This window comes from Lichenostomus cassidix, chromosome 8 (assembly GCF_008360975.1).
Source record: "Lichenostomus cassidix isolate B80296 chromosome 8, HeHo_3.0, whole genome shotgun sequence".
NCBI lineage: Eukaryota > Metazoa > Chordata > Aves > Passeriformes > Meliphagidae > Lichenostomus > Lichenostomus cassidix.
In genome coordinates, this window is record NC_139489.1 from 9,295,714 (window position 1) to 9,307,331 (window position 11,618).

An 11,618-nucleotide genomic window follows, 5' to 3' on the forward strand; every position below is an offset into this window, starting at 1 on the left:
GCTGGCAAAGCCAAAAGAGGTTTGCAGGGACTTTGACTCACAGTCCTTTTGCTGAAACACAAAGCCTTCTCCCCCTCTGTTTTTAGGTTACATCTTAACTTCTGAAAAGTCCACATTGCTGTGTTTAGCAGCTACAGCTTTACCTCCTTGTGCCTTAATTATATGTTAAAGTCTCAGTCCTTTTGTTTAGCTAATTTAAGAAGAGGGTGGGGGGCTCTTTACTGTGTCGGTTAGAATTTAGCATTAATTTAGTGTTCTCTGACACTTGAAAACCTGGCTGGGATTTGAGGCATTTTCTTTTCCTTTTTGCCTTTTACGACCTGCAGGTGTTTGGTGTGAGATAAAAGTAGATCCCAAAGTGAGATTTCACAGCACGAATTATCAAAGTGAAGATTCACTCTTGATGTAGTCTACGTGTGTGGCAGTAATTAAGAAAAATAGTTCGGGATAATAGGGCCTTCAGGAATCCCAAGGCGGGCACTGGGAGGTTAACCCTTCCTCATCTAACCTGGCCTCCACGCTGCTATCATCATCAGGTGAGCATGTGATGGGTTGGGTCAGGCAACTTCACAAACCAAGTGATATTATAGTCATTGAGAAAATTGGGAAGGCGACTGAGGGCATGAAGTTCTGTTCCAGGTAGTTTGGTATGTGACTGTTTGGTCACAGAGACCATCGGAGAGGTGTTACTGGTACAGGCTGCTCACCAGCTTTGAGGAATGGGGCATCTCTCAGACACAAGCTGCTCTGTCACACCCAGGCAGCTGAGCATGACAGCCTGTGCCCATCATGGTGTTAATGACATCAAGGTGGTGTCATTAACTTACAGGCAACACTTCTCTGAGAAGGAAGTTAGCCAGCTCTGTAGGTGCTGGCTCTTTCTGGACAGAGTCATCCTGAACACTTCCTTGGCAGATGTACTGCTGGGGTTGCTGTGAAAAGGTTCTTGCAGTGGCTAGTCATGTGCTGAATCTGTATGGGGTAAAGCAGAGGTTTGCCGTGATGGCCAGCAGGACCACTGGCTCATGGTTTTTGCTGAGCAGTGTCTTGCCAGCTGCTCCCAAAAGGCTTTTCCTGTGCTGCAGGGTAGCAGGGTTGGTGTGGGTGCAGAGCAGTGTGTGTGCACACCTGGCCACACTTCTTCCTGTGGGTCCTGCCCCCCTGGCACACCATGACAGGGGAACCTGAAGATCTGCCCCCTCAGCATGGCTCCCATGACAGTTGGGTGCGACCAGCAGCAGCTCTGCAGCCAGGTCCTTGCCAGGATTTTTGCAGCCAAGCTGATTTGTAAGACACAGATTTGGGAAGAGCATTTGTTGGGCAGTTGCGAGACACCCAGAGCCATGGCTTGCCTCCCTTAGCCATTCATGTTTGCTTTTGTAGGTGACTGTTGGGATCTCTCAGGAAGCAGCAGCTCATCTGATCCCTTCTGCAGTCAAATCAAAGCGGATGGCTCCCATCTTCCTGGCAGCCCCAGAACAAAGCCATGTGAGGCAAAGGCAAATAGCTGGCCATTCCCAGGGGTGGTGGGCTTGTTACCCCCATGGTGTTCAAATGGGCACAAAACCTTTGCACCCAGCTCTAATCGTGCTTGTAGCACCATTTTTTTGCTTATGGGCAGGAGGGGGAGAGCAGAGCCTGAGCTCTCTCTATGATCTCAGGTACACAGGTCTGGCTCCCCACATCACCTATCCAGTTGACACTGTGTGTGGAGCAATAGCAGTAGGACTCTCCTGAACCCCTTAGGGCTGGGATCAGGAGGACTCAGCAGGCTTTTACTGCCTTCAGTCTCCAAGGTTGATTGTGCAGAGCCATGTTACTCCTGCTGTCTTCCTTGCTGGCTTCTGCACCCCACTGTCCTTCCTCTGGCTGCCTGGAGAGAGTGCATTTCACCAGGTCCTTGCCCACCCTTTGGACTTTGCTGATCCAGAGACTGGAATTTTCCTAATAAAACACAGGTCTGGGGAATACCACTGTTTTTCAGAGGTGTCTTACTGCCTTCATGCTGTCCCAAATCCCCAGTGAGGGCCAGTAGTGGCTGCTGTGGTCCCTGCCCGATGTCTTGCAGGGGCAGAGTAAGATCAAGCCCCACGTGGGGCTCGCAGAGGAGCCTCCTGTGCCGGCAGCAGTGGTGTGACAGATGCACGTTGCCCAGTGTGTGGTGTAATCCAGCCCTGGGACACTGCAGTGCTGCCTTCCCATCACACACAGCCACTCCTGTGGCCTTTGGTCACCTGTTTTAAAGAACTGATTATTGCAGCGGGCAGTTGGGGCTGGGGCCTTTGGCCTTGCAGGCTGCCCACTGTGCCCCAACCCAGCCCATCCCAGTGCCATGGGGGAGCACAGAGCATGGGGCCCTTCTTGCTGGCAACCTTCAGGGTTAATTTGGGCATCTGGAGATTCCCTCACCAGCACCCAGCACATCCCCCAGCACCTCTGCAGTAGCCTGCCCACCGAGGCTTACTCCCTCTCAGCCAGGAGGCTGATTCCTGGATCCTGTCGGTTTTCACTCCATCTCCCAGGAGCCAAGGTCCACAGCCGCGCCTGTGCCTCCCAGACGGGCCGGCAGACGGGAACTTCCTTCCAGGTCCTATAGACAGACATTTTATATACGTTAAAATACGTGTGTATATAAATATGGAAAGCAAGAGCTTGGGAGAGCTTGAGTCTAAATAAACTTGTATGTTTTAGGCTTTTAAAATGCTAATGTTGAATTTCAGGGGATGGGGGACGGCAAGGGGATTGTTGGACTGAGGACCAAGACAGCTGATGAGCTTGGATCAGTGCCTTTACAATTCAAGGAAAAATGGGATAGTTTGGGAAGGAAAAAGGGATTTTCTTGTTTTTGTTTTTAGTAGAAAATAAAAGAAGCTGCCTTCTTATTTGCCTCCCTCCCCCAGCGCCGGAGCAGCGAGCGACTGGTGTTGTATGCATAAGCTATTCCTTTGTGCAACATCTAAATGGTTAATTGTGTTTGAGGAAGATGTACGGGCGAATGGAGGGACCACCCAGCAAGAGACAGACAAGAAAGAGCGATCTCTGAAATGTTTAACCAGAGAGAGAGCAAAGTTGTTTAAAAATATTTAATTTACAACATTCCACACTGCTGATTATAAATCGGCCGTCCAAAAACACTGCTGCGTGCGGGGAGGGATCCAGGCAGCATGAAACAAATTCTTGTGATTGTTTTTCCTATCTTCCTCCCTCCTTTCCTTGGGGAGTTTAACCCTGTGGCAGGATGCGGGTTGCCCCAGGCAGGGAAGGCAGCACTGTTCCCCAGGACTGTGGTCTCTGGTGCGAACACCTGCGCTTGGGTGCAGCCTCCTGCTGGTGCTGGGAGAGTTGGAGGGGATGGTGAGGAGCAACCAGCCGGCAATGCCGGCAGCAATGATGGGCATCTTTGAGATGGTCAGGGGGTAACAGCCCCACAGCCCCTTCCCTCTGATGTCCACCACAGCACCAGGGTTCCCCAAAGCATCCAGCTGTGCTCCCAGGCACGAAAGCTGTGAATCCCCTGGTGATGGGTTGAGAGGTCTGAGGAGGCAAACCTGGCCAGTCCATGACACCCATAAGAGGTTGCTCACCATGGTGGTGATGGTGCCTGCTCTTTGAGTTGGCAACTCAGCTGTGTCACCCAGCTATTTCTAGCGGTGCCAGGAAGGACGCAAACCCTCACAGGGTCACTGAGCAACAGCATCTTCCCCTGCTTGGGCCTTTCTGCAAAGGGGGTGGTTGGTGCCGGATGCCGGGAAGAAGGGATTTGGCTGTGGTCTGCTTGCAGCCAGTGCTGATCCACAGCTGGCTTTGACACACCCAGCCGCCCCGGCATCCTCCCCCCGTGCAAGGGACTGGAACTGCTCTGTGAGGAGTCCAGTCTGCTCTGGATGGTGACCAGACCATCACCTGGAGGTGACTCCTCGATGTTCTCACTGTGATGTCCTTTCCAATCTTCACAGCCCCTATTCTTCCTGTAGTGAGAGAGTTCTGGGAGAGGAGGCTCTTGGCAATATTCCCAGGAGACTGGGCAGGTGAAGGATGCACATGGTGAGGGTCTGCCCCTAATGCCCCAGGCAGCACCAACCCTGTCATCATCCACCCTCACGGATGTTGCCTGTGGGGTTGGAGAGCCACTGTGCCTGGAGGGTGCTGGGGAAGGGGGGAGAGACACAGCCCCTGGCTGGTGACCCCACGCTGCAGAAAGGATCTGAGTGGAGCTGAGGGACAGAAGGGATGCAAGAGGATCCAGGATCCAAAAGCAGCGGCTGCTCTCACTACAGACCCCTCCTTGGCATCCTTTTGTAGATCCACTTTGAAGAGCAAAAGCCATGGTGCTTTCACACGCCAATCGCCCCAGGACCCTGGCTGTGCAGCTCGGGAGCCCAGTTAGCAGGGAGGGCAGGGCTCTCACCTGTTCCTGGTCTCCTGGCAAGAAGGGGGCACGGGGGGGACTGCAGGGCACTTTGCCGGGGATTGCCACACGTTTCCTAGCCCCTCATCAGCCAGGAAGCCTCGCTGGCCACCTGGACGCTTCCTCGCGTGCAGCGAGGGCCTGTGACAGCCCGAGGAGCCGGGGTGGGTTTGGCTGCTTGCCCCCGTGGCGAGCTCGGCTCTCAGTGGCTGCACCGCTCCGGGCCCTGCCAGCCCCAGCCGGTGCCGGGAGCGAGAGCGGAGACAAAAGAGCTTGTGTCCGCCTGCCAGCAGCCGGCCCCGCCGAGCGGCCGCCCGCCCAATTAAACCGTGCCCGCTTCCCATGCGGCAGGGGCGCCCGGCGGGCTCGCTGGCCCCCTCCCACCACCCACCGGCCCCGGGGGACCACCACCCTGTGGGGCCTCCCCTGCCTCCCTGCAGGCGCCAGCCCTTCCGCAGCCCTTGTCCGGCGTGAATATGTTTCCTTGGTCCCCCAGCGAGGGCACATCCACCGGCTCGTGCTGGGGATGGCTCGCCCCATCCCCAAACATCTCCTGTTCCCCCAGCTTTTCTCGCACCTCGGGGCTCGCAGCACCAGCCAGCGCAGGCAGTGGAACACTGAGCATCCCTTCCTGCTCCTGCTCCCCCCAAGGGCTGGATCAGGATGAGACCTGGCAGCAGCCAACTCTGCCGCGGCGGGAGCATCCCCACACCCCGTCCCGACCCACGGGGCCGGTGTCACATCCACTTAGTTGGCTCCGAAAATCCCTTGCCCTGACACCTTGTTAAATACCCACCAGGGGTCACAGTTCCTGGGATTCTTTTTCCTGCTTTTCCTTTACCCCGCTGAGACGTTTCGGTTGGCAGGAGCTCTCCCCCCGCTATTAGGTATCTTTCGGGGAACAAGAAACCTAGATCACTTACAAATTAATTTGGAGTTAAACCTACAGAAAATGAGAAACATGCTGCTTTGCAGGAGAGAGTGCTTGGCCAGCGATCAAGAAAAATACATCCAAACCGCCCGATGCGGCGGCTCGGCCGCGGCCGGGAATGGGGGCTGCGCGCTCAAGGTAGCCGGCAGCTGTATTCGGGTGCACCTTAATGGAGCTGAGGCCTCTCCTCCCAGTTAAAAGGGAGAAAAAGGGAGTACCAGCTTCCCAGCATGTGGAGAACTTGGGGAAGGCTGGTATGAGGTGCAGCACCGCAGCACGGGAGGGTCTGCCTGCTCCAGCACCTTTGCCAGCGGGATGGGGACCAGCCACCCCATGGCATGTGGATACCTTTGCACCAGCATTTCCCCATCACTGCATCCCAGGGGCACGGCAGCTCCTGCCAGGGCTGGTTCCCGAGGCGGGGGAGGATGCCATGTCCCCTCATCCCACGGCGCCTTGTGCCAGCTCTCTGGCTAGCAAGGTGCAGTTGGACAAGGGAGTGCGGAGCGACGCAGAGGATCCCGAGCGCTTTGGCAGGCGGGTGGGAGCAGCCCCCTGTGCCAGGCGCTCCCGGAGGGTCACGGGTGCGCGTTTGGCCGCCACCGCGCATTGTGTCTGCGGCGCGAGCGGCTGTGCCGGGAGGGGGCCGTGCGGGGGAGGCCGGGGCGGCGGAAGAGCAGTGATAAGATAAAAGGTCTGCTTTCCCATGCCGAGGAGCCGGGAGGGGGGAACGCGGGGCGAGCGGCGAGGCCACCCAGGTTTCAAGCACTCGGCCTCGGCGCCTGACCCCGGCACATTCAGAGAGCACTTCCTAAATTTGTCTCCTGTGTTCCTGACTCACAAGCAATTTCCTCACCCATAAAACGGCGTCGGCATGAAAGGACTGGCCGGGACACCAATTACTTGTCACCGTTTTACCACCCCGCTGCTCACCAGTTTGCAGCCCCCGGCAGTGCCTGGCCAAGATCTGCCCCCTCCTCATGGAGCCCCTCTGCCCAGGGGGACATGGCAGTCGGGGTCCCCTGTGCCGGAAGGTACAGCACAGCACAGGGATCCCCTGGCGATCCTGCACCTGACGATGCCCCCAGGCAGAACCATCCCGTGTCTCCAGTGCTCCTGGTCATCGCGAAGGAATCACCCAGCCCAGCCTGCAATCAGGGAGACATCTACCATCCCCAGGCTCCTCAGCCCTGCTCGTCCCTGTGCCGGTACTGGTATTAAAGATGCTCCTACGTGTCTGCATTGGGGGAAGCAAGGCTCCATCATCACAACCGTGGTGGCACCGTGCTCAGTGCTGAGCATAGCCAATGGTCCTGACACAAAGCCCATGGATCCATGGTGGCACAGAGCATAGCCATCCGAGTGTCTCCGTACCCTGCCTTGTCCCTGCTCCCTGTGCCTCTGTGCCACCTCATCTGTCTCTCCCTGGTCCCCAGTGCCATGCCCAGTGCTGTCACATGCCCAGCTGCTCCTGTGCTTAGGGGATGAGGAGGAGCACAGACTGGTGCAGAAGGGCAGGGAGTTGTGGGGGTCTCAGAAGGGTCTGAGCACAGCCAGGACTTCTGGGAAGCCCCCATCTGCCTCCTGGGAGTGGGGAGATGCTGTGCAGCTGTGGCTGCAGCCCTACCTTCCCCAGCAGAAGTTACCCACTGTCCCCGCAGAAAATCGCTCCAGCTCCGTGCCGGCAGTGGGCGAGGTTTGCCCAGGGCCTGGCGAGCGCCACGGCGGCTGCTAAACGGGTTTTATGGTGGGATTTAGGGACTTTTCTGCTGGGTAATTGATTTGCCCAGGCAGTAAAAGATCAAGGCAGGGGTTCAGACGGTGGCTCCCGGCATCTGCCCACCGAGCAGGCCAGGGCACGGGTGGCTCGGGGCATGGCTGGGGCCAGCGGTTCCCAATGCCACAATGCACAGCGTGGGGTGCCACAACCCCACAGTGATGGTGTGGGTGCTACGGTTCCATCCAGGAGCTCCCTTGCAGCACACACCCGCTCCTGCATCCTCGCATCCCCCTCCCCAACCCCACCACAAAACAGCCCCCAAAGGAGACAAAAGGGGCTGTTTGGGGACCTGCCACCTGCTAGTCCCCATCCTACAATACCGCAGTAAAGAGGCACCAAACAAAGGCCTTAAAATCCTAAAGGGGCCCATTCATTAGGGTGACAAAGGGGGAAAGAACTACATTATCATAATTAATCCCGGTGCTGGCGGTGGGTGGCAGGGCTCTCTGTCTTCCAAGGTGGTGTGGGGACGGCCGGTGTCACCACGTCCACACGCTATTGTGCGCTGTGGCCTTGCGGGGCTTAGGCGGGTTTTAAGCTCTGTAAACACCACAGGACCCCCGCCACGGCTACCAGGGATGCCGTCCTTCCCCCCAGCCCCTCCCCAGCCCCGGCTGTTTGTCTTTTTGCTGCAGACCCCCCCAAAATCCCAGAGTTGGGATGGGTCCACTGTGCTCCCTCAGTGCACCTGCCCCCAAGACTGCTGGGGAGTGGGGAAGAGCTCGGAGCCCTAGGTTCTGCTGGTGGTACTGGTATGGGAGCTTGCTGCCCATATTCCATGTCGTATTTCCCATGGAGAGTTACTCAGGTGTGATGTAGCAGGGAGTGCTCAGGCTTTCCCTCGCCTCGGAGATGGGGCTTTATCCCATCCCATCCCATCCTATCCCTGCTATCTTACCCCTGTTTGGGAGGACAAGGTGGACTCTGACCTATGGACCAGCTGGTGGCTGTTCCCTGCTGTTTGAGAGGCACAGGGAAACTGAGGCACGGTGTGGCACACAGAGATGCATGGGGGTTTTAAGGCATGTTAACACTCTGTCTGCAATACCTTCTGGTGAATGCTGCCTCCTTTCTCCATCCCTTGGGACACAGCATCCTTTGGGATACACACGGTACTGGCTGAGGAAGCAATGGGGCAGGGGACACACTGACACTGCCTGTCTATCTATGGGGCTCTCCCTGCACCCCCAGCTCTCTGGCCACCCCGATGGGGTTCCAGTTCTGGGTGCTGTGCAGCCCTGGGGTCCCTGAGAGGCTGTGCCTGGCTCCGGGCCGTGGCCAGCGGGCTGTGCCGGTGGTTGGAAGAGCACCATCTGGTTTCCAACTAACTAACGCCCGGCTCTGGCTCCCGGCAGAGGAGTTGCTGCTGCGGCGGCGGCTGTTTACAGCGTGCTGAGGCTCTGGCATGTCCCTGCCAAGTCGCCTCTGCTTCTCCCCCCGGCCGCGGGGCTCTGGGGCTGCATGGTGGCCGTGCAAAGCCCGGTTCCACGCCCCAGCTCTGCCCAGTCTCTGCTTGCCCGGAGGATGCTGCTGCCCACCGAGGCTGTTGTCCTGGGCTGCCCTTCCTGAGGAGTGCTCGCTGTGGCGGGGCTCCTGCCACGGGGATTTTCCCATCTCCTTTGCTCAACGGGGTGGGACACGCAGTGTGGGGACAGGGTGTACTCCCCGGACACTCCATCCTCTCTGTGGGTGCCCTGTGCTTCCCAGCTCCCACCGCATCCTGCCAGCTCACCCCGGCATCTCCCTGAGGCGGGGGCGAGGGGCGAGGGGCGAGGGTGGGCAGAGCCCCGGGTGGCCCCTGAGCGGGGCTCCCGCAGCCACCAGTGCCACAGAGACACTGCGCAGGGTGGGGGCTGCACGGAGCCATTTGCCTTTAATTGAATTTATTTGTTACAACCCCAAACAATGTAAAGCAGGCTTCTCCCAGGCTCCAGCTGCCTGCCTGCCCATTAAAATACCATCTAGAACAGCAAATCCCCCCTCCCGCCTTGATATAAAACAGCCGGTCAGCAAGAAGCGGCAAGAGAAGTCTCCCTGCGTGCGAGCCGAGCCCCTGCTCCCCATCCTGCTCCCCCAAGGCCGGTGGCCTGCGGGGCTCCCAGTCGCCTTCCGGGTGGCTCTGGGGGAAATCAGTGCCCTGCAGGGAGACCCAAAGCTCATCTCTGTGGCGTCAGGGCAGGGCAGGCTGAGCCTCGTCCTGCCCACAGGCGTTTTCCAGTTGGGTTTTCAATCCTCACTGGCGTGGCAGGGTCTGGCCCTGTCATTGGCATTGTCACTACTGCTGCAAAGCTTGGGATCCCCAAATCAGCTGCCCTCCTGCCAAGCCCTATGGCTTCTTGCTTGGGGCGCAAGTCACCACGCTGTGAGGGTGCTGCCAGAGCACACAGGTCCTGAGGAACTGTTGGTTCCTGGGGACCACAGTGGCAGCGGATGAGCGGTGGAACAGGGGTGTGTGGTGTGGAGCAGGCAGGGGTGCCAGGGGTGATCCTGTCCCGCATGGTGCTCCTGTGGCACAGCACCCTGGTGCCAGCATGCATGAGCCACGATGGGGTCGTGGAATCTGGTTCTGCAGCACTGGATGCCCATGTCCCAGGGAAACCCTCGATACCCTGGGATGGGGCAAATCCAGCTCATCCCCAGGCCCTGGCAGACACTGAGAGGGTCTCCACGGACCATTCCATGACTTTTCCAAGGACATTGATGACATTTCCCAGGGTGCAGGGCAGCGATGGGAGAGCCCCAGGTGGAAGGCAATGATGACGAATAAGGAGCTGATGGAGAGCATGGGGTGGGGGAATCGGCCATGCTGGAAAGGAGGATGGCAACTTACTTTTTAAATATTAAGTTGATAAAAAGCTGCAGCTGCCCAGCGGTAGTGCGGGTCCACCGGGAAAGGGAATGGTGGAGCTGTTAATAGCAATCAGGCAGCAGAAGTGCTGAATAGCCGTTTCCCTTCTGTATTTGGGGACACGCCAGATGCTACAGGCCTATCGCTGGACGAGGGAGAAACCCTTTATGTGCCGCTAAGGCCCGGGAGAGCTCAGCAGCAGCAGGCCAGGCTCGTGGGGGCTGTGACTGGGGGGCATGGAGGAGCTACCCCAGGAACTCAGTTTATTTATTGGGATTTCCCCCATTTTTGGCCAGGAAGGAAACACCAAGTTGAGCATCACTGGCATTGCTGCAAGGGAATGATGGCAGGGGGAATTGCACATGGGTTGGGTGCTGCTCCATGTTGGTTTACCAGCCTCTCTGGGTGCTCTCAGCAGCTCCTTGGGGCACCTTTCCGTGTGGGAGCAGCACCAGATCTACCCAATAAATACCTCAGAAGGAAGTGAAATAAGCAGAGAAACAATCCTAACCACTGCACAAATTATCTGTGGCATTTACCCCTGCCTCTTTTGCCCTTCCTGTGCCTCATGGATGGGATTTCTGTGCCACTCTGTCTCCGACTATGGGGTGTTGGGTTTGGATCCCTACGGCAGGGGATGGGGCAGCATTTGCAGGTACAGCCAAGGAGTGGAGTGTCTTCTTGTCCCCCACTATGGCCTGGAGGAATACTTGGCCTTTGAGGAGGACAGCTGACACTGGGGGTGAGTGGACATCCGGCTTTTGTAGGGGGGGATGAATTTTCTCAGGAAAAGGCATTACTTGGGATACTTGGGATACATAGTCCTTTGGGGGGAGGATACCTGGCTCTTGAAGAAGGGATGCCTGTCCCTTGGGATGTAAGAGAGATGTACAGACTCTGGGAGAGCACTGCCTATCCCTTGGGATGGCTATATGGGGGCTGCCAAGCTCTTGAGTGGTGGCCATAGTGAGATATAGAGCCTTCAGGAGGCCTGCCTATCTCTTGGGAAGTAGCTGTAGGAAGATGCCTTGCCCTGGAGGTGATACCTGGCCCTTGGGGTGGCTCTGGGGGAGGTCTACCCAGCACTGGGGGGAGGGGGGAATCCTGGACCAAGGAGGGTGGTGATAGGGGGGAATGGGGGCATCCTCTGAGAGAGGCTATGGGCACGATACCCTGCCCTTGGGCACCCTTAGGAGGGGTGCCCGTCCCTTGGGGCATCTCCAGGGGGCTGCCTACCCTTTACGGGGTAGCAGTAGGAGAAGGATGTAGGGAATTCTTTACTTGTCCGGGGGGACAGCTATGGGGGAAGGGGCTGCCTACCCACCCTTGGGGGCGCTCACAGGGGGATGTCCATGCCCGGGGCTGTCTACGGAGGGCTGCCGCTGCCGGGGCGGGAGGCGTGGGGCAGCCCCGGGCGCGGGCCGTGCCGGTGCCCCGGTGCCGCCGCCGCGCTCCCCCCCGCGGCGGGGCCGGTGCGGTGCGGCGCGGGGGGGAGCGCGGTGTGTGGCCGCCGGCGGCGGGCGCGCCGTTGCTTAGCAGCGGCGATGGGCGCTGCCGCGGCGGCGGCGGCCAATGGGAGCGGCGGCGGCGGCGCGGCCCCGGCGCCCCCCGCCCCCGCCTCCCCTTTAGAGGCGCGGCGGGCGGCCGGCGG